Here is a 27,392-nt window from a genome sequence, read left to right as displayed (position 1 = left end):
GTACCCCTCTGTCAGAAACAATATTGACGGGGACCCCATGGAGACGCAGGATGTGTTTGATAAACAAGGTAGCCAACGTCTTGGCGTTGGGTAGTTTCTTGAGGGGCACAAAGTGGCACATTTTACTGAAGCGGTCTACCACCACCCACACCACCGACTTGCCTTGGGATGGAGGCAAATCGGTGATAAAATCCATGGAGATATGTGTCCAAGGTCTCTGGGGAATGGGCAACGAACGCAGTAAGCCCGCTGGTCGGGACCTGGGAGTCTTGGACCTGGCACAAACCTCACAGGCGGCGACGTAGGCCTTAACGTCTTTAGGCAAACCAGGCCACCAATAATTTCTGGTAATGAGGTGTTTGGTACCCAGGATGCCTGGATGGCCAGATAGTGCGGAGTCGTGATTTTCCCTAAGTACCCTTAGCCGGAATTGCAGGGGAACAAACAGCTTGTTCTCAGGAAGGTTGCCAGGAGCTGAACCTTGATCAGCAGCAATTTCAGAGACTAAATCGGACTCGATAGAGGAAATGACTATACCTGGAGGCAAAATACAAACAGGATCTTCCTCCGAAGGAGGGCTGGCCATGAAGCTACGCGACAGTGCATCCGCCTTAATATTTTTAGACCCGGCCCTATAGGTAACCAAAAAATTGAATCTGGTAAAAAACAACGCCCATCGAGCTTGTCTCGGGTTTAGCCTCCGGGCAGATTCTAGGAAAACCAGATTCTTGTGGTCGGTAAGGACCGTTACCTGGTGCCTAGCCCCCTCCAGGAAGTGGCGCCACTCTTCAAATGCCCATTTAATGGCTAAAAGTTCGCGGTTGCCAATATCATAGTTACACTCCGTGGGCGAAAACTTCCTAGAAAAGTAAGCACAGGGGCGGAGATGGGTGAGGGAGCTGGTACCCTGGGACAAGACGGCCCCCACTCCCACCTCGGACGCGTCAACCTCCACAATAAATGGCTCCCTTTGGTTGGGCTGAACCAGCACGGGGGCCGAGATAAAGCACTTCTTGAGGGTCTCAAAAGCCTGGACGGCCTCAGGGGGCCAATGGAGGACATCAGCACCCTTGCGAGTGAGGTCCGTAAGAGGCTTAGCGACGACCGAGAAGTTAGCAATAAATCTCCTGTAATAGTTAGCGAACCCCAAAAAACACTGTAGCGCTTTCAGGGAGGCAGGTTGGACCCATTCAGCCACAGCCTGAACCTTGGCAGGGTCCATGCGGAATTCATGAGGAGTGAGGATTTGACCTAAAAATGGTATCTCCTGTACCCCAAATACACATTTTTCGATTTTGGCAAACAGTTTGTTTTCTCGAAGGACCTGGAGCACTTTCCTGACATGCTCTATGTGGGAGGACCAGTCCCTGGAAAACACCAATATGTCATCAAGGTACACTACAAGAAATATCCCCAGGTAATTTCTCAAAATCTCATTTATGAAGTTCTGGAAGACCGCAGGGGCATTGCACAACCCAAAGGGCATGACGAGGTATTCGAAATGGCCTTCGGGCGTGTTAAACGCAGTCTTCCACTCATCCCCCTCTTTGATGCGAATAAGGTTATACGCCCCCCGTAGATCCAATTTAGAGAACCATTGGGCCCCCTGAACCTGATTAAAGAGATCAGGAATCAAAGGAAGGGGATACTGGTTCCTTACCGTGACCTTATTCAGGCCACGGTAGTCAATGCATGGCTTAAGACCCCCATCCTTCTTCCCTACGAAGAAGAAGCCAGCACCTACCGGAGAAGAAGAGGGACGAATGTAACCCTTGGCCAGGGATTCCTGGATATACTCCCTCATGGCTTCACGTTCGGGACAAGAAAGGTTAAATATCCTACCCTTAGGAAGCTTAGCTCCTGGTACCAATTCGATAGCGCAATCGTATTCTCTATGAGGCGGTAATACTTCGGAGGCCTCTTTAGAGAAAACATCAGCGAAGTCCTGAACAAACTCGGGTAGCGTATTCACCTCCTTAGGGGGAGAAATAGAATTAACAGAAAAACATGACGTACAACATTCATTACCCCATTTGGTTAGCTCCCCAGTATTCCAGTCAAACGTAGGATTATGCAACTGCAACCAGGGAAGACCTAGAACCAAATCGTACGATAATCCCTGCATCAATAGTACAGAGCATTGCTCCAAATGCATGGAGCCAACAAGGAGTTCAAAAACAGGGGTATGCTGTGTAAAATAACCATTAGCAAGAGGAGTGGAGTCGATACCCACTACCGGAACAGGTTTAGGCAAATCAATCAGAGGCATAGCGAGAGACATAGCAAATTCCACAGACATGATATTAGTAGAGGACCCTGAATCCACGAAGGCACTGCCGGTAGCAGACCTACCACCAAAAGAGACCTGAAAGGGAAGCAATATCTTAGTACGTTTCATATTTACGGGAAATACCTGTGCGCCCAAGTGACCTCCCCGATGATCACTTAGACGCGGGAGCTCTCTGACAGCATTCTTACGCTTGGGACAGTTGTTTACTTGATGCTTGACATCCCCACAGTAGAAGCAGAGACCATTCTTCCTGCGGAATTCTCTACGTTGTTGAGGGGACACGGAAGCCCCGAGTTGCATAGGTATTTCTGAGTCTTTAGGGGAGAAACGAAGCAACGGGACTTCGGGAGGCATCATGGGGGAGTCGGAGGAAAAAACACATAAACGTTCACGTTGTCGTTCCCTGAGACGTCGGTCAAGTCGTACCACTAAAGCCATAACCTGGTCTAAGGAGTCAGAAGAGGGATAACTAACTAGCAGGTCTTTCAGGGCATTCGACAGACCCAACCTAAACTGGCACCTTAAGGCAGGGTCATTCCACCGAGAAGCTACGCACCACTTCCTAAAGTCAGAGCAATACTCCTCAACAGGTCTCTTACCCTGACGTAAGGTCACCAGCTGACTCTCGGCAAAGGCAGTTCTGTCAGTCTCGTCATAAATAAGTCCGAGGGCAGAAAAGAAACGATCAACGGAGGAAAGTTCAGGGGCGCCAGGAGCCAAGGAGAAGGCCCACTCTTGGGGCCCTTCCTGGAGCCGGGACATAATTATACCCACCCGCTGGCTCTCAGAACCTGAGGAGTGAGGCTTTAAGCGAAAGTAAAGCCTACAACTCTCCCGAAAGGAGAGAAAAGCCCTCCGGTCACCTGAGAACCGGTCGGGCAACTTGAGGTGGGGTTCAAGGGGTGCGGTGAGGGGAACTACCAAGGTAGCATCAGGCTGGTTGACCCTCTGAGCCAGGGCCTGGACCTGTAGGGAGAGACCCTGCATTTGCTGAGCCAGGGTTTCACGGGGTTCCATAATGGTGTCAGGGACCAGGGTAGACTAGGTATAGGGCTTGTGAATTTGTAATAGTGGGGGGGGTAGGGAAACGGACAAGTGAGCCCTAATCTACCCGCCACTCTGTCCCTGCCTACTTGCAACGACCCGCCCTAGGCGACGGGGTACAACTGGGCGGCGGTCCCTGCGCTCAGTAAGTGCATGACAAACACGACAAACAAACAAGGGAATACAAGCAAGGGAAATGGGCAGTTGCTCTCGGAAACACCGTGAGCAACAGAGTAGTGAACGAGCCGAGTCAAGCCAGGAGAGTGCGAGGTACAAAGCGAAAAGCAGAAGAGTAGTCGGTAAGCCGTGGTCTGTATGGAGCAGGATCAAAAATAGCAGGAGCTGTAGCTGGGCCAGGAAACCTCAAGGAAAGAAATTCACAAGCACAGATGGACAGGAAGAGCAGGCTTAAATAGACCGAGGGCGGGAGCTAGCTGAGTCTGGCCAGGTTGCGATAGGCTCTCCCACTCCTAAGCCTGCCAGCCTGAGTGGAGGAAGCTGGTGTCTGTCTCAGGGATGTACACTCAGGTGTTGACTGATTAATTCTGGGAGTTAACCCCGAAGCAGTGCCTGGCAGATCCTTTACAGCTGAAGTTGGTTTTTGCGCCCTTTGGTCACGGTGGCACACTTTCTCTCTCCCACTCCTCGGGCCGCAGAACCAGTGAAATAAGTGGTGCTTGTGGGATACACTGTTCTCTGTCCCCATGGATGTTATGTGGTGTACCCCGAAATAAGGATATTCCAAGAGACAGGGTTCAATAAACGTTCTCAGTAGTTTTACTGGGCACAATATGCTTGGTGGTTACTTCTGTTACAGAGGCAATGTCTTTAAGTAGAAAATAAGACAGGAGGCTGAGGTGGTAGTTGAACAGGCTAGCTCGCGGCATCATTTACTTCAGTTTACAAAATGGCGGTTACAATCTCCCACATGAAATGGAGGCACAATTCCTTGTAGTAAACGCAATTCTTTCAATACAATGCAGCCCCCGAAGCTTTCTGCTTCTCTTCCAATCCGCAGGAGTGGGAGACCCTCTCTCTCTCTCTCTCTCTCTTTCTCTGCTTCTCATCTGATACTACCCTTGGCAATTCCAGGGCATAGCTGACCCCATAGTAAGTGGGACAATACAATATCTGTCCAATCTCTCTCCTAATGGCTCCTGGCTTCTAATGGGTAGTCAGGGCTAGTATATGAAGGATGAGACTCACCAACATATATGGTGGCGGTGTTCAAAATCCCAGAAATGGATTCTTGTTACTCTGTTTCCCTGGTTAAGAACTCCTCTCCAGACTGTTCCCTTTCTTTCTGCGAGCTTCTCTATGGCCTGATGTTGTAGTCAACCTGTCTCTGGTTCTTAGATGGATGAACGCAGGATCAACTCCACTTTGCTGTTAACTCAACCGATCACTCACTCCAACTCGTTTCTCCTCTTCAACTGTCTTCTCCAACTGCCTCTGGACCCCCCCCCCCCTCTATTTCTTAGGCTCCTTCCACCTTCTGGAAACTTCCCCGTATAAGACACTCCTGCATAGGCTGTAAAACAGTGCAATGCAAATTCACATTTACTTTTTAAAGTGACAGTACCTAATAGTGGAAAAAGGTCATGAAATACAATTACAACACATTATCTTTCTAGTAATGTTTTAAGGACATTACACACTCACCACCTGACGCCCGCAGCCATGGATCTGTGAGCGCTGGTCCCGATCTCCTTCCCAGGAGACACCAGCGCTCACTTCCGCTCCGGTCCGCTGTGTCCCGTAGGGTGCGCGCGCACGCTCATGGCCGCGCACATGTAGGAAATCACCATCAACACATATGATTTCCTGTACTATAAGAGGGCCCCAGCCCGTCTGATCCTTGCCTGAGCATTGTTAGTTTATCGCAAGTCTGTCTTGCAAATGGTCCCTTAGTGTTTCCCGTTCCAGTTGTTACCCGTGCCTTGTTACCTGTTCCTGTATCCCGTGCTGTGTTCTTGTTCCTGTGCCTACTAGTGTTGGAGTCGTGTCTACTGCACCTGCTGTCGTTTGCCACATCCAGTGTCTTCTGCCACGTCCAGTGTCTTCTGCCATGACCTGAGGGATTTGCCACGTCTGGCGCAACCAGCGGCACCTGCTGTCATCCGCCACTTTTGGCGTTACCTGCTGCACCCACCTCCATCTATGCCAGAGCTGCGGCCACTGTCTGGACTATCCAGGTACCCTTGTGCGGGACTTTGTATTTCTGGGGTTCCCTGTTGTTTGGCCAGCTGCCTCCCTGCTACGGCGGTGCGGCCTAGTGGGTCCACATACCCACAAACCGTGACAGGGTGTTAGGACTAAGGGAATACAGATTAACGCTTCCCTTACGTACTACCAGCAGCACAATAATGGGGATTTAGCAAGAAGTAGGGAGGGCCCTCTTGTCTGGTGGAACTCAAAATTGACCGCTCAAGAGAGGTCTCCTCGGAGAACCAAAAATTCAGCCTATAATGGTTGATAAAGTTGATAAGTGCGAGCTTCAAGCTGCACAGCAATTCTGATCCAGCTGGATATTATTCAGCTCAAGCAGTGGACACTGCGCTAGTAGAGTGGGCTCTAGAAAAATTAGGTGGATCAGAGACCTAACAATGTAAGCCAGTCTACTGGCCTCTGCACCCCATCTACCCAGGGTAGGTTTGGTGGATTTTAAGTCTTTGTTTCTTTCAGGAAACAATTAATAAATTCTCAAACTTCCTGATCTCTAACTCCAAGCCAAATACAGTGGCTCACAGTTAGGGCTAGTTCACATGGCAGAATTTTACAGGTAGGTCCCGCCGCAAAATCTGCTGTGGAACTATTCCTGCCGTCAGACGGAAGATTCCTCCTCCCATTGACTTCAATGAGAGGTTCGGGCAGAATTCGCAGAACGAGCAGGACGCTTCTTTTTCCCGCTAACTGAAAAAATCAGCTAGCACAAAAAAATAAGCATCTGACTCCCATTGAAAACTATGAGAGGTGGAATTTTGCGGCGGAATCCTATGTGTGAACATGGCCTTAATGGTCTATTGTTGAAGAGACACAACTTTTTGTGCCATGATAAACTATTAGAGAGCATGGGGGCCCAAATACCCCTCTTGCACGGGGGCTCTCCACCGCCTGTGTCCGCCCATGATCAATAGTGCAACCAAGAGATAAAACATTCAATAGAAGATTGCCAGAGCTGCTTTACAGATTGCATAGGGTTAAAAAAAAACACACAGGGGCGTGGCTTGGCTGCCGGAGTGAATGGCTGCTTGAGAGCTCGGCTCCTCTCTGCATCAGTGGCCCACAGCGACATTACCACCGCCAAACACCTTGCTTGCACTTACCTGTGCCCTTGATTGTGGCCCACTGCACCCAGGATGCCTAGGAGACAAAAATCGGCAGCCAACCCGGCCAAAATCACGGACTTCTACTTCCCCCACAGCCGCCCGTCGGATCAAAATGGCGCTGGAGGGAGCTCACGTGCAGGATTCCTGACGTCCGACCCGGGCTCACCATCCTCCCTCACCTCTGCTCCGCCTCGAAGAAGTAGCTCGGTCCCTGCTCTGCCACCGACGGGAGCAATAACAAGTCCGCGGAACCTGACACAGCCAGCACAGGCGGACATCTCCCCGCCGGCACTCCGGAGCCGCTATCTTGGCACAGCTACACGTGGCGCCTCCTTACAGCCCTCCTCTCCTTGCAGCTCCAGACGCCCTGTAACATGGGCTCCGTGCCGATCCCCTCCGCTCCTCGTCGAGGCCCAGGTAGGAAATAATGGCGATGTGGCACCTGACTCTCCTGCACCAGGGGACATTCTTGCTAATATACCCTCCTCCACTGACCCTATCACTGAGCTTACGCTTAAAACCATGTTGCAGGCCTACAGCAATCCATACATTCTGGGTTTGCCCAGCTGCTTAAACCTCTGTCTGACTCAATCCAGGCAGTAGAAGACAGAGTCCAACATGTGGAATCCAAGATGGGGGTGCTCACTACATCCTATAACGAGCTCATTGATGCTCACTATGATCTTGAAACGGATCTTTCTCATTTGCAAGCTAAGGTAGCTGATTTGGAGAATAGATCGCGCCGGAACAACGTTAAATTCAGAGGGGTTCCTGAGGACGTTGCTACCAAAGATTTAACCCTTTACATACAGGATTTCATCAAAGCCCTACTTCCTGACTGCTCCCCCAGGGACCTTATCATTGATAGAGCACACAGGCTTCCAAAGCCGAAACACCTGTCCGACAATGTCCCGCGGGATGTGCTAGCTCGCTTTCTTTTCTACCACATTAAGGACTCGTTCATGTCTGCATCTAGGAAGAAAGGAGCGTCTCCCAAACAATATCGGATGGTTTCCGTCTATGCAGATCTCTCGGCTGCCACACTGCAACTACGGCGGCAATTTTCGCCCATCACCTCTGCACTCAGAGATAATAAAATTCTCTACAGATGGGGATTTCCTGTGCGCCTGCTTGTTCACAGGAACGACTCTTTACACATCATCAAATCCGTACAAGATGGCATCTCACTCCTCCACCTGTGGAATATTCGGGTCATTTTGTTGGAGAATACGCCGAAAGCTGCTCCTCTTCCTGTTACAGATGAATGGCACATGGTTCGTTCACGCAATCGTCTACGACGTTGAGGTGGCTTGCTTATTAGGATGCAATGCCGTTCACGGTACCGGTCTTCAAGATGACTGTTTTCCCCCATCCTTGTTCTCAACACAGCCGGTGTTCAGACACATTTCCTTTAATGTTCATTCTTCCTTTGTTTTTTCACAATGTCTTTTCCCTGATGATATCTATAATGCATTGGTATGTACACCTGAACGGCCAATTTGATGTGCGGTTATTTTCAGGTGTACGCAAACAGCAGCACACCTTATATAGACATGGCGCTTAAATTTGCTTCCATTAACGTTAATGGCTTGAATAACCCATATAAACGCTCTACTATGTGGAAAGAAGCCCTTAAACTCTCCTGTGACGTCCTCTGTGTTCAAGAGACGCATTTATTAAAGAAGGATGCCGACCGACTGAAACATCCTGCATTCCCCAACATTTTTCAATCTCATCACTAGGGGTGTGTTGCTGTCTGTGAAAAATACGGTCGCTTTCCAAATGTCTGAATTATTGACTGACCCTAATGGTCGATATCTTATTTTGCGGTGTTCTATTAACAATGTTCAATATACCATAGTCACAATTTACGCCCCCAACCGCCATCAATTGAAATTCCTACACAAGATGACACGCCTAATTTCCAAACATAAACAGGGTAGATTGATCTTGTGTGGGGACTTTAATTCCATAATGGACGCGGAATTGGACTCTACCTCGCAATCCCGTCATTCACACGCTGTCATAGGCGACTTATTCTGGAAGGAAGAAATACATGACATTTGGCGCATGCAACACTGCTCGGAGAGGGATTTCACTCATCACTCTCATGTACATAATAGCTATGCCAGACTAGACATGTTCCTAGTAGACAAGGAATCTCTTTTCATAGTTGAGTCCATGACTATCGGTGACGTCTGCTGGTCAGACCACGCTCCTCTCACCCTGACTCTTAAAGAAATACACAATGCCCCGCCCACATATTTGTGGAGCGTCAGCCCCTTTCTTCTCTCCCATCCCATACATAGAAAGACCGTAGGTACTGACCTGGCGGAGTACTTCGCAAATAATGATACATCAGACGTAGGAATTACAGCCCTATGGAACGCTCATAAGGCCTATATTAGAGGCACCTTTATCAGACTAGGTCATATGGTTAAAAAACAGAGGGTAGCGGAAGTCTCGGCTCTGACGGATGAAATCCGCTGTTTAGACACAAAAAATAAATCCGCGCCTACAGACGCCCAAGCCTCTCAGCTCCTACTTCTAAGACAACGTCTTAGATTGTGCCTGCTTTCCGATTATGAAAAATCCCTTAGAAAAACTAAGGCGAAGTATTACTCCCAAAATAATAAGGCAGGGAAACTACTGGCGGCGCGCCTCAAACTCCAACACCAGAAGTCTAGATTACCATATCTTCTACACCCTCAGTCTCAAGCTAAGATTGTAGACCCTAGAGACATAGCTGAACAGTTCCGTAAATACTACTCCTCCTTGTATAATATTAGAGATGACCCGTTTGTTGCGCGACCAATCCCCTCTGATATACAGGGCTTCCTCCAATCTGCATCCCTACCAAGTCTCTCTCCAGCACAACTTCAGACACTAAACGCCCCTATCACAGAACCGGAAATTTTAAAAATTATATAATCCCTCCCACAAGGGAAAGCCCCCACACAGAATATTGCTTCCATAGCTGCCCCCACATAGTATAATGACCCCTTAGTGCCACCCACATAGTATAATGACCTCTTAGTGGCCCCCACATACTATAATGACCCCTTAGTGGCCCCCACATACTATAATGACCACTTAGTGGCCCCCACATACTATAATGCCCCTATAGCTGCCCCACACAGGATAATGCCCCTATGGTTGCCCACACACAGAATAATGCTCCCATAGCTGCCCCCACATAGTATAATGAACACTATAGTGCCTCTCGACACAGAATAATGCCCCCATAGCTGCCCCATACAGTATAATGCATCCAAAGCTGCCCAAAGAGAGTACATTTCTCCATTGCAGACCTCCCATACCAGTATAATGCCCTCTTGGCTGCCACCACACAGTATAGTGCCTAATAAAAAATAATAAAATAAATATTTACCTATCCCCGTTCTCATGTAAAAATAAAAAAGACTGATGCATCACCTCAATTTTGTGTCCACTTCTGTGTTTGGTTCAAAAAACGGAGTCAAAAACTGCCACAAAAACTGCATCAAAGCTGTGTATGCGTGATCCTGGCCTAGTGCTTTCAAATGGTGCAGTTTTGTCACATTTATTGTCGTTCGGCCAAAAAACGCACTGAAAAATGTTAGCGTGACTTGCCGTGGTTTTGCAGTTAGCATGGAAATTGCAGTAAAAACGACTGCCTTTTTGCTGCGGTTTTCGCCTGCACGGCAATAAACGTGGCAAAACCGCACTGTGTGAATACACCGTAAAATGTACTAATATTCACAAGAAGACATTTATCAAAATGATTGCAAAAAAGGTCATTTTTCTCTTGGTTTTGAATAATGAAAGCAGTGGACAACACAACCTTGTGCTGCTTCAGAAGATGTACACAAGGTTTTTTTTGTCTGGAGTACTAGGGAGATGCCCATGCCTGTCGATGGACATTGAGGATAGACTGCTAGAATCTGATCCGTGTTTTATGGTTTTGGGAATAAATGTGGGACTTTTCAGTGCATAAAACAACACAGAAAACCAAAACCTACCTATATGGAAATTAACATTGGAATTCAATAGAATTCAACAGATTTGTTGAAGAAATATCTGCGACTCACAATGAGTTCCATAAATAGGGTTGCTTTTGCAGTATGTGACTAATTTCTGCAGGCCCCTTCCTAAAAAAAAAAGTTTAAATTGTTATAATTATAAAAAAAATGTTGCAACACAAAAAAGAGTAAAATAAATAATTTTTTAAAATAAAAGTCAATAAACTGTGAAAAACATAATAGGTGTCCCCATAGTCATAATAAACCTTACAATAAAGTTATGCTTATTAACATTAACCCCTTCCCGCTTTGGCCACTTTTGACCTTCCTGACAGAGCCTCATTTTTCAAATCTGACATGTTTCACTTTATGTGGTAATAACTTCGGAATGCTTTTACCTATTCAAGCGATTCTGAGATTGTTTTCTTGTGACACATTGGACTTTATGTTACTGTTAAAATTTGCTTGGTACATTTAGTATTTAATTGTGAAAAACACCAAAATGTAGTGAAAAATTGCAAAAATTAGCATTTTTCTCAATTTAAATGTATCTGCTTGCAAGACAGGCATTTATACCACACAAAATTGTTGCTAATAAACATCCCCCATATGTCTACTTTAGATTGGCATCGTTTTTTGAACATCCATTTATTTTTCTATGGCGTTACAAGGCTTAGAACTTTAGCAGCAATTTCTCACATTTTCAAGAAAATTTCAAAGGCTATTTTTTTAGGGACCAGTTCAGTTGTGAAGTGGCTTTTAGGGCCTTCTATATTAGAAACCCCCAATAAGTCACCCCATTTTAAAAGTCACCCCTCAAAGTATTGAAAACAGCATTTAGAAAGTTTCTTAAAGAGGCTCTGTCACCAGATTTTGCAGCCCCTATCTGCTATTGCAGCAGATAGGCGCTGCAATGTAGATTACTGTAACGTTTTTATTTTTAAAAAACGAGCATTTTTGGCCAAGTTATGACCATTTTTGTAGTTATGCAAATGAGGCTTGCAAAAGTCCAAGTGGGCGTGTTTAAAAGTAAAAGTCCAAGTGGGCGTGTATTATGTGCATACATCGGGGGCGTTTTTAATACTTTTACTAGCTGGGCGCTCTGACGAGAAGTATCATCCACTTCTCTTCAGAACGCCCAGCTTCTGGCAGTGCAGATCTGTGACGTCACTCACAGGTCCTGCATCGTGTCGGACGAGCGAGGACACATCGGCACCAGAGGCTTCAGTTGATTCTGCAGCAGCATCGGCGTTAGCAGGTAAGTCGATGTAGCTACTTACCTGCAAACGCCGATGCTGCTGCAGAATCATCTGTAGCCTCTGGTGCCGATGTGTCCCCGCTCGTCTGACACGATGCAGGACCTGGGGAAGTGACGTCACAGCGTGATCTGCCAGAAGCTGGGCGTTCTGAAGAGAAGTGTATGATACTTCTTATCAGAACGGCCAGCTAGTAAAAGTATTAAAAACGCCCCGATGTACGCACATAATACACGCCCACTTGGACTTTTACTTTTAAACACACCCACTTGGACTTTTGCAAGCCTCATTTGCATAAATACAAAAATGGTCATAACTTGGCCAAAAATGCTCGTTTTTTAAAAATAAAAACGTTACTGTAATCTACATTGCAGCGCCTATCTGCTGCAATAGCAGATAGGGGCTGCAAAATCTGGTGACAGAGCCTCTTTAACCCTTTAGACGTTTCACAGGAATTAAACCAATGTAGAGGTGAAATTTACAAATTTAATTTTTTTTGTTGCAGAAATTAATTTTTAATCCATTTTTTTTGTACACAAAGATTTACCAGAGAAATACAACTCAATATTTATTGCCCAGAGTCTGCAGTTTTAGGAAATATCTCACATGTGGCCCTAGTGTGCTACTGGACTGAAGCACAGGCCTCAGAATCAAAGGAGCACCTGGTGGATTTTGGGCCTCCTTTTTAGGCTTTATTCAGACGAACAGGAAAAACGTCCGTGCAACGCGCGTGATTTGCACGCGCGTTGCACGGACCTATATTAGTCTATGGGGCCGTGCAGACATGCCCGTGATTTTTACTCAGCGTGAGTTCGCTGAAAAAAAGTCACGACATGTCCGTTCTTTTGGCGTTTTGCGCGAATCACGCACCCATTGAAGTCAATGGGTGCGTGAAAACCATGCATGGCGCACGGAAGCACTTCCGTGTGAACTGCGTGATTCACGCACCAGCTGTCAAAAGGATGAATGTAAACAGAAACATCCAAATGGAGTGTCATAATGATGGCGGCTGCGCGAAAAGCACGCAGTCGCGCATCATATGCTGATGCCCCATGGAGCTGTTAAGTGGTTTTTGCGCACGCAAAAACACCACGCTCATGTGGGTGAGGCCTTATTATAATATATTTTAGGCTCCATGTCAGGAAACTACACACTTAAGGAAATTATCTAGGGGTATAGTGAGCATTTTCACCCTACAGGTTTATTGCAGAAATTATTGGAAGTATGCCATGAAAATGGAAATCTACATTCTTTCAAAGAAAATGCAGATTTAGCAAATTTTTTCTCATTTCCACAAGGACTAAAAGAGAAAAAGCACTGCAGCACTTGTAAAGCAATTTCTCCCGAGTAAAACAATACCCCATATTTGGTCATAAATGATTGTTTGGACACACGGTAGCGTTTAGAAGGGAAAGAGCGCCATTTGGCTTTTGGAGCTCAAATTTAGCAGGAATGGTTTGCGGAGACCATGTCGCATTTGCAAAGCCCCTGAAGGACCAGAACAGAGAAAACACCCAAAAAGTAACTCCATTTAGGAAACTACACCCCTTGAGGAATTTATCTAGGGGGGTAATGAGCATTTTGACCACACAGGTGTTTCATAGATTTTATTAGAATTGGGCAGTGAAAATAAAGACAATCCTTCCTCTTCAATAAGACGTTTTTTTTAACAAATATTTTAACAAAAAAAGAACCCCAACATTTGTAAAGCAACTTCTCTGGAGTACGGAAATACCCCATATGTGGTCATAAACTCCTGTTTAGGCACACGCAAGGATCAGAAGAGAAGGAGCGCAATTTAACTTTTGGAGCACAGATTTTTCTGTATTGGTTTCTTGCCCTCATGTCGCTTTTGCAAAGCCCCTAAGGTACCAGTACAGTGGAAACTACCCAAAAGGTACTCCATTTGGGATACTACACCCCTTGAGGAATTAATCTAAGGGTGTAGTGAGCATTTTAACACCACAGATGTTTCATAGATTTTATTTGAATTGGGTAGTGAAAATAAAAATTTCTCCCGAGTACGGCAATACCCCATATGTGGTCAGAAACAGATTTTTGGGCACACGTAAGGGATCAGAAGGGAAGGAGCGCCATTTGGCTTTCAGAGTACAGATTTTGCTGGATTGGTATCGTATGTATTGGCGATATTGCGCCTGACGTTTCAAGACTTTAGCGACGCCCCTGGCTGCTAGTGCTGTATCGTTAAGTCAGTAAAAAAACAGCAATGCAGTTGAAAGCGGGCCGTCGGCCAAGAGAAGTCATTGAGGGGGCCCATGAAGGAATTTTGCATCGGGGCCCATGAGCCTTTAGCTATGTGGAAGTAAACTGCTGTTTGGGCACGCTGTAGGGCTCAGATGGGTTGGAGCGCCATTTGACTTTTGAAGCGTAAATTTAGCTTGGTAGTAGTTTTGTTTGGAGTTTTACTGGTATTTCAGTTTATAATGTGGGGGTATACGTAAGCTGTGCGGAGTACATCAGGGGCATAGTCAGGTGGTATAATAATGGGGTAAACAATAAAATAATCCATAGATGTGTGTTACTCTGTGAAGCAATCCTTTCTGCACAGGCCAGTGTCGCACTGATAAATGTCCTCACTTATCCCCCTTTTGGTACACAATCCGCACCTTTGCAGGTTTGGGAATTTTGCCGGGAAGTGTTGTCCTGGTATAATACGGGCACCCCCGCTTCCAGCAGATATGTTGGGCCCTCCCCTTCCTGGTTCCCTAATTTTATGGCCCCTATAAATCGCCTCTTGAAACAGTAGTAATGTTCCCCTCGGGCCTGCACAACCGTATATTTTTATTTCCGGACATATTGGAGCCTTAACTAATTTTATTTTTTCATAGACGTAGCGGTATGAGGGCTGTTTTTTTGCGGGACGAACTGTAGTTTTTATTGGTACCATTTTGGGGTACATGCGACTTTTTGATCACTTTTTATCCTATTTTTTGAGAGACAAGGTGAAAAAAAAACAGCAATTCTGGCATCGTTTTTTAGGTTTTTTTTATACAGCGTTGACTATGCGTTATAAATGACCTGTTAACTTTACTCTGCGGGTCAGTACGATTCCGGCTATACCTAATTTATAGCACTTTTTTATGTTTTACAACTTTTTGCATAATAAAATTACTTTTGTAAAAAGAATGTCTTTTTTCTGTTGCCATGTTGTGAGAACCATAGCTTTTTAATTTTTCAGTCGACGAAGCTGTATGAGGGCTTGTTTTTTGCGAGACGAGCTATAGTTTTTATAGGTACCATTTTTGGATATATGCGACTTTTTGATCACTTTTTATTTCAATTTTTGTAGGGCAAACTGACCAAAAAAATGAAATTTTGGCATTGTCTTTTACGTTTTTTTTACGCTGTTCACCGCGTGGAATAAATAACATAATATTTTTATCGTTTAGGCCGTTACTGTCGCAGTTATACCAAATATGTACGGTTTATTTATTTTTTTCAATTATAAAGTGCCAGTTCACCCAGAGTTTTCTGACACATTTTTTGATGCGGAAACTGCATCGGAAAACGTGCCAAAAAACGTCAGAAAATGTCTCCCATTGATTTCAATAGGAGGTGGAGGCATTTTTTTCTCACGGGAAAAAGAAGCGACATGCCCTATCTTTGGGCGTTTACGTCACTGACCTCTCACTGACATCAATGGCGTGCAGGCAGATGAGAATTTCTGCCTGCAAAAAACTCTTTGTGAACATAGCCTAAGGGAAAAAGGGTGATGTGATAATTACACAGCTTCTCGACTTATTAGTAGATAGAGCTCTGATAACTGTACTGTAACTAACCAGCCCTCCATCTGTGTCCATGTCACACAGGGGTGGATCCAGGCTTGAATCCTCGGGCAGGCGTGGATAAATTGCGTTGCACAACGCGTGCCATGGTGGCTTTTGCCTTATTTGGTCTCTCCACCCGCCAGTCACTCCCTTAAATATGAAGCTGTTAGCACAAATAGGAAAATTAAAGTGGAACATAGAAACACCTAATCACATGGACAAAAGACAGGCCTACACCCTGTATTTTTCAGTCAGGGACAAGTGTACGCTACCACTATGTAAGCACCAATGTAACCAGTAATCCAGCCATACAGTGACCATGTAGTAGTCGAATACCCGTCCTACACTAGCGGTGTGCAGAGCATTATTACACTGCAGACCATACAAGACAATACAGCACTGATCAGACACAATCACACGCAGAATACATAACAATTAAACAGGATCTATCTGCTCTCCTGACATGTCTGCTTTAGTCAATACTTGTATTTACCCAGTGGCGTAGCTATAGGGGTCGCAGCGGTTACAACTGCAACTGGGCACCGAAGCCAGGAGGGCTGCGGCACCCCGCACCACGTCTATTAAAAAATACTATAGTAACTGGGGCCTATGTAATAAACTACATGGGCCCCTTTTACTATAGTAACAGACAGTATACTTAACCTCCTCGTTCACGAGCGCAGCAGAGGTCCAGACGTCTCTTCGCATCACGACGTCATGGCGCTGGGCGCTGCGAATGACACCATGACGCTGTGCGCCGCACACAATGTCGCAATACTGGAGCCGAAGCGGAGGGTAAGTATAACATTACTGTCCACTGGGGCCCTGTAACTAAGCCTACCATGTTGTAGGTTTAGATACAGGGCCCAGCAGACAGGATCACACATGGTGTGATCCTTTCTGCTGGACCCTGTAACTAAGCCTACATTATGGTAGGCTTAGATACAAGGTCCAACAGACAGTATGACACATGTGCCCTTTATCTAAGCCTACCATGTGGTAGGCTTAGATACAGGGTGACAGAAGACAGTAATCTTATACTGTATAGGATTACTGTCTGCTGGGTCCTGTATCTAAGCCTACCATGTGGTTGGCTTAGATACAGAGTCCAACAGACAGTATCACAATCCTCGTTAACCAGAATAAAAAAAACACCGTCATCGAAGTAGTCGTCGAATCCAATGTAGTCCTACAAGCGAATCTGTAAAAAAAACACAGACACACAAAAAAAATTAGTATGTATATATATACACACATGTACTTACACGCACACACATTTTTTTGGGGGACACGTATGTATTGGCGATATTGCGCCTGACGTTTCAAGACTTTAGCGACGGCCCTGGCTGCTAGTGCTGCATCGTTAAGTCACTAAAAAAACAGCAATGCAGTTGAAAGCGGGCCATCGGCCAAGAGAAGTAATTTTGGGGGTGCCCATGAAGGAATTTTGCATCGGGGCCCATGAGCCTTTAGCTATGCCCCTGTATTACCCATGAAGTATCTGACAGCTGTAGTCTAGAAGACAGCTGTGTAGCTCTATAGTTAAAATGAATTAGTTGCATTATAAAAAGTCCTCATGTAGGCCAGCAATGCCTTATTCATACATTTTCATGAGTAATAACAGAGGAACATCACAATGCAAAGTTTTAAGAAAAGGTGTTCCAAAATAATTATTTCATGGTAAGTACAAGGCTTTACATGTCAGGAGAGATGACAGCACCTCTATAAATCCAGTGACTCACAGGTGACGTCTTCTCTGATTTATACACACTCTTTTCTTTTGTTCTCTATCCAGCCCAGACCGCCATGACGAATTCTCCTGACAATTGCAGAGTTTGCTGCCTGGACATCTTTGGCTCCTTGCTTTAACAACTATCCCAATTAGACCCCTTAAATTATTCAGGCCCCTTAAATTAATCATATAGAAGGGTAATTGAAAAAGGGAGGATCCTGCAAGGCGCTGCTGCGTGGCCGCTTGTGAAATATTGACAGTGATAAACGGAATAATAAATATATGTGTATTATAAAACAATGATGGCTACGCGTTTCCCTTAAATTAATCAGACCCCACATCAGACTTCCTTAAGTATTTAGACCCTAGACCAACGCTCGTAAATTATCCAGACCTGAGATCCAACCTCCTAAATCCCAGATCAGACCCCATAAATAAATCAGACCCCATAGTTACATAGATTGAAAAAAGACACAGGTCCATCATGTTCAACCTTTCTCAATAAATTACCCGTCATTCATTGCTTGATTAATTATAACCCTCAATGCCATTCGTAAATAATTAAGCATCTAGCCTTTTTTTAAATGCTGACATAGTATCTGTCATTACTACCTCTTATGGTAGGGCATTCCATAGCTTGACCACTCTAACTCTAAATAACCCTTTTCTATATTGATGTCTGAAACGTCTTTCTTCAACACGCAATGGATGTCCCCTGGTCCTTTGTAGAGTCCTTGGAAGGAACAGATCATTGTTCACCTGGCGGATCTATATGCCATTGGTCCCTGTATAGGATAAATAGGAAATATGTATTTGTAAGTGCCACCTCCAGACGAAGGCGGAAGCCAAAACACGTTGGGGCAGGTCGCCATTCTTGAGTTCCAACCACATGGGTCAGTACTCTATTTTCCACCTTAGATTTTCCTTGAAAACCTTTTTTGCACTTCACACTTTATGATCGGTAGGTCTATATTCAATGGAATCAGTAGCATGGGCTCTATGTTTGACTCTCTATAGTAACTGTCAATATTACAGGCCCATATACATATTTGAGAGTATGCATACTATGCTTGGCTTTCCTTTTGCACTATGCACTTTTTTGTGGCCCGTATTGATATCTGTGTTGGTATAATCCAACATCTGCTGAATACTTACTCTCTTTGGCGATTCACTTGTCATTTGTGATTCATTTTTAATATTGTGTATATGTAATTTTTGTAATTTATGGAATAAAAAGATTGCGTTTTTACATTTGACTTATAGACAGATTCTTGTTTTTTGGTGTTATATTATACAATAGGAGTATAGTCATGTTACTTGGGAGGCTTTATCATGTGAAATTATGCATATGTATGCCCTATATATAGGTTCTAGATCATGTGCTAGTTCTCTGTATTAACCACACATATACTTACACATGTTAAAAAAGATCACCTCTAAGACGTCTTTTTTGCAAGCTAAGCAAGCCCAATTTTTCTAGCCTTTCATGGTAGGCGACACCTTTAATCCCATTTAATAATCTAGTTGAACGCCTTTGAACCCTCTCCAGTTCTCCTATATCCTTTTTACAATGTGGAGCCCAAAACTGCATTCCATATTCAAGCTGTGCCCTTACAAGTGATTTATAGAATGGTAATATTACATTTGAGTCACGGGTTTTTATCTCTCTTTTTTCATACACCCTAAAATCCTATTTGCTTTTGCAGCTGCTGCTTGACATTGAGTGCTGCTGCTTAGCTTATTTGTTACCAGAATACCCAGGTCCTTCTCTTGTTCCGTTATCCTCAGCTTAATTCCATTTTATGTATATGAATTAATGCTATTATTACGTCCTAAGTGCATTACTTTACATTTATCAACATTAAATTTCATCTGTTATGATTTTGCCCATGCTGCCAGTTTATCTAGGTCTTTCTGTAATATTTTATAATCAAGTTTAGTTTTAAGTATCTTACAAAGTTTTGTATCGTCAGCAAAAACTGACACCTTGCTATTAATCCCATCCACAAGGTTGTTAATAAAGAGATTAAAAAGAATTGGGCCTTATACTGATCCTTGTGGTACCCCGCTGCTGACTTCAGCCCATTTTGAGTAAGTTCCATTTATAACGACTCTTTGTTTTCTATCCCTTAATCAATTCTTTACCCACTTGCATACTGTATATGGTCCCCCATTCCCTGTGTCTGTAGCTTCAGAACAAGACTGTTGTGTGGAACATTATCAAATGCTTTTGCAAAATCCAAATAGATCACATCAGCCGCATAACCACCATCGAGATTTGCACTTACCTCCTCATAGAAACCGAGCTTGTTAGTTAGGCATATCTTGTTTTTCATGAATCCATGCTGGTTATCAGTTATTAGACTTTTCTCCCTAGATCAGACCTATGAAATGAATTAGTCCTCAAACTAGACCCCCTAAAGTATTTAAACCTGACCAGACCGCATAATTCAAACAGACCCTAGATCAGAACCCTGAACCCCTAAACTAATCAGACCCCAGATCAGATCCCTTAAATGAATCAGATCCCAGATCAGACCCCCTAAATTAAACAGACCCTAGATCAGACGCTTATATTCACCGCTACTGGCTTCAACTCCCGCTGCTGCTGATCTGCTCACCGCTCTTCAGTGCCAAGCACCACACTCTACTTCCTGGCGCTGTCCAGCGTCAGGACCTTGTGTATGCCATTGCACACTATGCCCTGACACTGGACCATTTCAGGACTCAGAGCGTCTCCTGGAGCCAAAGAGGAGGTAAGTATAATTAAAAGCGGTCTCAATCTCTTAAATAAATCCAAGAGCTAGTGGCTGATTGAAAAAATCGGTACAGTGGTCTGGGGGGAGCAATTACCCCCAAAATCCGCCCCCGATGTCACATGATAAGATTTATATTATGCATTGTTCATTCTGCAGCACTGATAGCTCCTCTAGTCTCCATGGTTTTCCTGCTTGTTTTATTTCTCATCTTGTTGTGTATTGTTCTTGACGTGTTTGGCTGTGAGGTTCCTCGTATGTTTCAGTATGACACCGACTCATACGGTCTTCTAATTTTGCCACGGATCATTTTTCCTTGCCTTTGTCTATTGCTCCTGTAACCATACCTCCCAACCATCCCGGATTCTGTGAGACAGTCAAGGATTTCTGGCGGTGCCTCGCTGTCCCGGGCAACCGGCGGTATGTGCCGTACTCCCGGTGTCAACGGTATCTGCAACCTCAGGACGCAGATACAGTTGAACCCAATGCTGAAGCAGGGAACCGTCAGCTCCCTGCTTCAACATTAATACAGAGGACTCTCTGGGCACAGAGCTACTTTAAGTGCTGAGCCCGGGGAAGTGCTTGACATCACTGTGACAGTGACGTCAGTGGCTCCTCCATAGCATAATCCCCTGCCAGAGCGTTGCTGACGCTATGGCCGGAGATTCCGCCTCTAGAGGGAGTCCCAATGGCTACAGGGGGTATCTCTATCTGCAGGGGGGTGGCACTATCTTTAAGGGGGTGTGACACTATCTACATAGGCACTGTGACATTATCTACAGGGGACACTGTGGCACAATCTACATGGGCACTGTGTGTGGCACTATCTACATGGGCACTGTGTGTGGCACTATGTGGGCACTGGCACTTTATATGTGGGCACTGGCACTAGGGACAGCTAAGGGGGCATTATACTGTATGGGGCAGCTAAGGGGTATTATACTGTATGGTGGCAGCTAGAAGGGCATTATGCTGTATGGTGGCAGCAAAGGGGGTATTTTAGTGTATGTTGGTAGCTATGGGGCATTATAGTGTATGATGGTAGCTATGGGAGCATTATGCTGTATAGGGGAATCTATAGTGTATGGGGCAGCAATGAGGCATTATACCGTATAAGAGCAGCTATGGGGACATTATACTGTATGGGGGTATATATGGGGGCATTAAACTGTATGGGTCAGCTATGGGGCATTATGCTGTATAGGGGCAGCTATGGGCCATTATACTGTTTGGGGGCAGCTATGGGGCATTATACTGTATGGGGGCAGCTATGGGGGCATTATACTGTATGGGGGCAGCTATGGGGGCATTATACTGTATGGGTGCATCTATGCGGGCATTATACTGTATAGGGGCAGCTATGAGGGCATTATACTGTGTGGGAGGCACTATGGGAGCATGATACTGTGTGGGCTGAAGTGGGTGTGTATGGGTGAGGGTTGGGTGGGATTGGAGGCCTAGCTTAAAAGGGAAAAAAGAGGTTGTCCCACTTTGAGATACTTAAAAGTTGGGAGGTATGCCTGTACCTTGTGTCTTCTCTTCTGACTCCTAAATTTGCTCATCTGACTATGCTGTAATCTCTTATAGCAATTAATGCAGCTGCCACCCAAGGAGGCTGTTCTGTGGGCCACAACATACAGTTCCTATGCAGTCATCTCCCAGGACTGGACTTTTGGCACAGCAGGACTTGAGGGATGAGCTGTCAATCATACTACAGTCCCACTTAAACTCATCTGCTCACATTGTAAACATCAAAAACGACACAAACTTCACATGCGTTCAAACCGGAAAAAAGGCATTTACATTTTTCACCTGCTCTACTGATTCCTATAATCTTATCATTATTGGCCATTAATGTTAAGGAGGGTTCTAAACTTGCTTTTGAAGTAATATCATATTTTGGAATTATCATTCAAATAATTCTCTGCCACTTTGATGAAGGGATTGGGTGCTTCAAAGTATCAAATAGCTTGACAGAACTTCAAGTAGGTAAAAATAAGCTTCATAGTTCAGCCAGTCTGCAAGATTTCTCTTTACAGAGTAGTTACACCTTAGGCTGGGTTCACACGACCTATTTTCAGGCGTAAACGAGGCGTATTATGCCTCGTTTTACGTCTGAAAATAGGGCTACAATACGTCGGCAAACATCTTCCTATTCATTTGAATGGGTTTGCCGACGTACTGTGCTGACGACCTGTAATTTACGCGTCGTCGTTTGACAGCTGTCAAACGACGACGCGTAAAAATACAGCCTCGGCAAAAGAAGTGCAGGGCACTTCTTTGGACGTTTTTGGAGCCGTTTTCTCATAGACTCCAATGAAAACAGCTCCACAAACGGACGTAGTAAACGCCGCGAAAAACGCAGCGAAAAACGTGAGTTGCTCAAAAAACGTCTGAAAATCAGGGGCTGTTTTCCCTTGAAAACAGCTCCGTATTTTCAGACGTTTTTGGTCACTACGTGTGCACATACCCTAAAACTGAAAACCAAGTTTTATCCAAATGAGGTCCAATGTGTGGGAGAGAAAAAGATTGAAAACCAAAAGGATTGGTAGCCACATTTTTCATGTAGCATTCCAAGTCTTCTAAAATGCCTAGGCTGAACCTCAGCTACAAGGAAAGTTAAAGGTAGCACATCTCAATTGGACCCCAGCTATCTTTCAAGCAAACCTAAAGAATCAGTCCCACAACTGAGGCATCGCTACTACCAGGTGTTAGATCGCTAAATAATCTTTCAGCTCCTGTCGGTTTGTGCAAGGGTCCTTTAACACAGGGAGATGCGCTGCCGACAATGATAATATTTTCTGCTCCCTAAACAATATGACCAGCCGATGAACGAGCATTTGCTACTTTATTGGCCGATCGTTGCCCTGTTTACACAGGGCAATGATGAGGAACGAGCGTTAATATGAGCGCTCGTTTGCCCAATGATTGGCCAGTATAAAAGGGCCTTAAGGGTCTTACTTCAAAAGCTACTGTATTAAGCATTACCCTGTAAGCAAGGGGGCGCACCTGATTGCTAAAGGTTAGTCCTCACAAGTTGGCTCAAAGGCCAACTACATTTTCATGTAAAAACACCACTTCTAGAAAAAAACAAGTACTAATAATGGTTTTGGAACAGGTTTAGTTAGTAGAGTATGCTGCTAGAAGTAATTTTTAGGCCTCCTTCACACAGGGTTTTTGTCTGGCATTTTATACTGTATGAAAAACTGCATCTAAAAACACAGTTTTTAAATGTAACATGCATTTTTTTTATGCTATGTTAACCTGCATTTTTTTGTGGCGCTTTTAATTTATGTTGGAAAGCAGAGAAGGGAGTAAAGAATATGCGTTAATCACGCGTTCAGTAAAAACATTTTTCTCCTTTGAGGCATTGTAAAACACCCAAAAAAGGCTTCTAAGGGAGGATAAATCAGACCCATATGGTACAGCCTGTTTCGCGCTGTACATCACTTATTCTGATCAGAAGGTCAGAAGAAGCGCTGTACAGCGCAAAACAGGCTGTAACCTATCTGTCATCTGCTTTATCCTCCCTGAGAAATCTTTTTTTTTTGCAGGGTTTTACAATGCCTCAATAAAGGAGAAAAATATTTTTACTGAACGGGTGAGTGGCGCATATTCTTTACTCCCTTCCCTGCTTACAAACATAAATACTGTTCTGTTTTGCTGAGCACCACCCAAGTGAGTAAGGAACCTCTGATAAGAAACGGCAATTTTAAAATGCGGATATCCTTTGGTAGTTCCATCACTCTCTTACCTACGCGCGTCTTATTTCTTTTATTTAGTATTTATTTATGTAGAACATATTGAGTTTTTAAAATAATGCCAATGACCCCAAATATGGCAGAAGAATATCACAAACTAAAACTCTGTGTATGTATGCTCTCTCATATTTTACCATAGACTTTAAAAGGGGTTATCCGGAGACCAAAAATTGATTTGCATTCATATTTTCATGTAAAAATAAGTCACTTATTAATATACTTTAATTAAAAATATGGTACTAATTGGTGCCGTTCAAACCCGGTGAACTGTTCCCGGAAGTCCTGGAGCTTTTCTAATATTGATGACACGGCCCCACGTGATTGAGGGCTTGCTTCCTGTGCTGTTCGTGTTGGCGTGTTATCAATGGCATGACCGCAAGGCTCTGTCACACTGCTTATTGCTGGAGTCCCCGAGGAGAGCATCAGCTAGCGCTTTGCTCGGGATTCCAGCATTGCTCCCGACATTTTTAAAGAGACTTCAGGGGTTTCAGCTGGAGTTCCTGAGCAGAGCCTCAGCTGATGCTCTGCCTGGAGATTCGAGTACTGCTGCCAACATCACTGTCACTGTCCATATATGTATGGACATTGACATCAGGAGCAGTAGTGGAGTCCCCGAGCAGAGCATCAGCTGATGCTCTGCCCAGGGACTCCAGCATTGCTGCCAAGGTCACTGTCCCTGTCCATATATGGACAGTGACATTGGCAGCAGTACGGGAGTCTCCAGGCAGAGCATTAGCTGATGCTCTGCCTGGGGACTCCCATACTGCTGCTGACGTCACTGTCCATACATGGACAGTGACTTCAGGGGTTTTCTATCGCTGGAGTCCTTGAGCAGAGCATCAGCTGACTTTTCAAAATGAGCTGTCATGTGTGTACATGAGGAATAACACTATTTTTTGGCCATTATATTACATGAATATGGCAGTTTTCCCCTTTGCAGGCTTTATCTCAAATTATAGTGGGCAAAGCCTAACGGCTATCATTTATTCTATACACGGCACACAGAGAAAAGAACTTCCTGCTCTCCTATGTCTTTGTAGCAAACACATAGAAGCAGTAGCAACATGGCGGATATTATACCGCAGTAATGAGCAGTGTAGCTGTGAATCCAGCACTGGGGTGAGATAAAACACTGCAGCAGTGTCTCTGTGCGTCTCTCTCTGCCTCCCTCTCTCTCTTTCTGCTCTTTTTCCCTCCAACCCTCTCTATGGACTTTTACAGGCAGCTGTAACCTGATCATTCAGAATGTGAGCTGACAGTCCGTCTCATCTTGAGGAAACGGATTAAGCAGTAAATTCAGAGTTTGTAAACATCTAGGATGGGGCCCAAATAGTTTAGAAAAAGGCTTTTTCTCTAATAAAATATATTACAAAGTTTCTTATATTCGCTTATACTATTGATTGATTTATGCAATGCTTGTTCAAAGTGCATTTCCTATTCAAAGTAATAACTTGCGGCAGCATTTTTTTGTATGAATAGAAAGTGCAAAAAACGCTGTGAAAGGCACCAGCAAAAACATGAGTAAATGCTGTGTGTGAATCCAGCCTTATACATGTGCACATTCCTTTTCCAGGTTAATGGAATCCTTCTAGATGAGGAACATGATAATGACCATGAATTTACTGTTGTGGACTGTACAAGGATTAAAATGGGAATCATTGATTTTGTCAAGGTTGGAACTGTACCTAAAACACAGGTAACATTATGTATGGTTGGGGGGAGTAAGAAGTAAGAATTACCATGAAATAATTTTCTTTTTTAAATTAGACTGATTCAAGTCATGGAACACTAAAAGGCTAGACAATTACTAAGGAACTCTTACTTTGTATTTGTGCGTATAAAATTGCATACATTTCAGAGAGCAGCCTGCTTTATTTAACATAGAATAACTCTAACTTGCTTGTTCCAAGGCCTATAGAGATGTTCACCTTGATTTAAAGGGTCTTTTTTTTCTCCCCTCCCATGTGGCACATTTAATAGCCTGACACTGGTACCTAATGCCCTAACATTATTTGAACATTATATGAAAGTGATATGCTGCAGAGATAACTCTTCCTTCCAAGATAACATCACCCATTATTATATTCATCATGGGGAAACCCTGAGGACCCTTGGTGGAACCATAGGGTTTATTGGAACCCAGTTTGAAAAACCCTTTTTTTTATTGGTTACAAAATGAAACCAATTTTCTTTATAAAATGAGAACAAAACGAAATTGTTTTACACATTGGCATTCCTGTACCAAACCTTTTTTTTTCTTTTCGTGTTATCCGGAGTTCCAATATAAATAAATTATTATTTATCATTTCTCATGCGACAATTGAAGTCCCTACATATTAGAGAACACTTACAGGCTGTTCACAAGCTTTGGTTCTATAAGAGAAGACCTGACTTTATATGAAAGAAGAAGCTGAACAATTTCTCTAGCGGTTAAACAAGGGATTAAAGGGGTTTCCCAAGATTAGAAAAACATGGCTGCTTGTCTGCAATGCCAGACACAACCATTTTTTTATTTTTTTGGGGGGGGGGGGGGGGGAGGCAGACATTTTTTTCTAATTCTGGACAACCCCTTTAATTTAAAAGTGTAATCCTGAACAACTTTTTTCTTTTTGGACCTAGAAATGACAACAAATGCCAATGGTTCCATCACGACAAAAACATACTTCATTTGTGTTGATCCTAATTTTCAGCTTATTTTAAACATATAATTATTAGGTAAATTGAATAGCTTTTTTTTCCTCATTTAATTGAAGCAATCGACCTACCTAAGGTATTTTTACACGTGGCAGATTTGTTGCAGAAATTTCTAGAACAAATCCATCACATCTGAAGATCACAATGATTTTAACTGGTTTACTACAAGGTGTTTGGCTCACACCTACTGTATATACTGTGCCTTCTCAATATATTTCACACGATGCAATGTCATGTGCAGGTCATTTCTAATTATTTTTAAGCCGTTTAGGGAAATAGGCCCTTATTATAAACCACATGACAGAGCATAGAAAAACAAAAGCTTAAGAACATTAACATTTGCGCTTCATTTGTACTACAGGTCATGAACGTTCTGAATACAGTCATGTCGAGAACAGAGAACTGCATCAACACTCTCCATTCATTCCATTTATGAGATGACATAAAAGAGAATGTTACTCTGCCAGAAGAGAGATTAATGGAACCAGAACCTTACACTTTATTGTGACGTCGATTTCATGAATATCTATATTCTTTTCTGGCCATGAAATTTAAAAACAAACATTTCAATTTAGAAACTTGTAAAATAAACATATTTTTGTACTTAGCAAGAGATCAAGAAATTTATTATACATTGGTTTGGACATATATTTTGTTGACTAGTGTCAAACAATCAAGCGATCAAAATGTAAATAAGGTCTAAAATTGAAAAGGTTCAACAAGGTAAGGCCCCATGCAAAC

At 44.0% G+C, this 27,392-nt stretch overlaps 1 long non-coding RNA gene across 1 annotated transcript in view; it reads left to right on the top strand.

Moving 5' to 3' along the window:
* The window catches only part of LOC142658655 (uncharacterized), a 41,032-nt gene extending 13,878 nt beyond the window's left edge, over positions 1-27,154 (top strand). Inside the window, exons 3-4 of the long non-coding RNA XR_012850142.1 lie at positions 25,531-25,653; positions 27,013-27,154. This is a non-coding gene — a long non-coding RNA (uncharacterized LOC142658655). The remainder of the gene's footprint in view (positions 1-25,530; positions 25,654-27,012) is intronic.
* The last annotated feature ends 238 nt before the right edge of the window (positions 27,155-27,392 follow it).

The sequence above is a fragment of the Rhinoderma darwinii genome, chromosome 8, assembly GCF_050947455.1.
Source record: "Rhinoderma darwinii isolate aRhiDar2 chromosome 8, aRhiDar2.hap1, whole genome shotgun sequence".
Taxonomy (NCBI): domain Eukaryota; kingdom Metazoa; phylum Chordata; class Amphibia; order Anura; family Rhinodermatidae; genus Rhinoderma; species Rhinoderma darwinii.
Note: the sequence above shows the minus strand (reverse complement) of the source record. Positions and strands in the feature narration are given on the sequence as shown.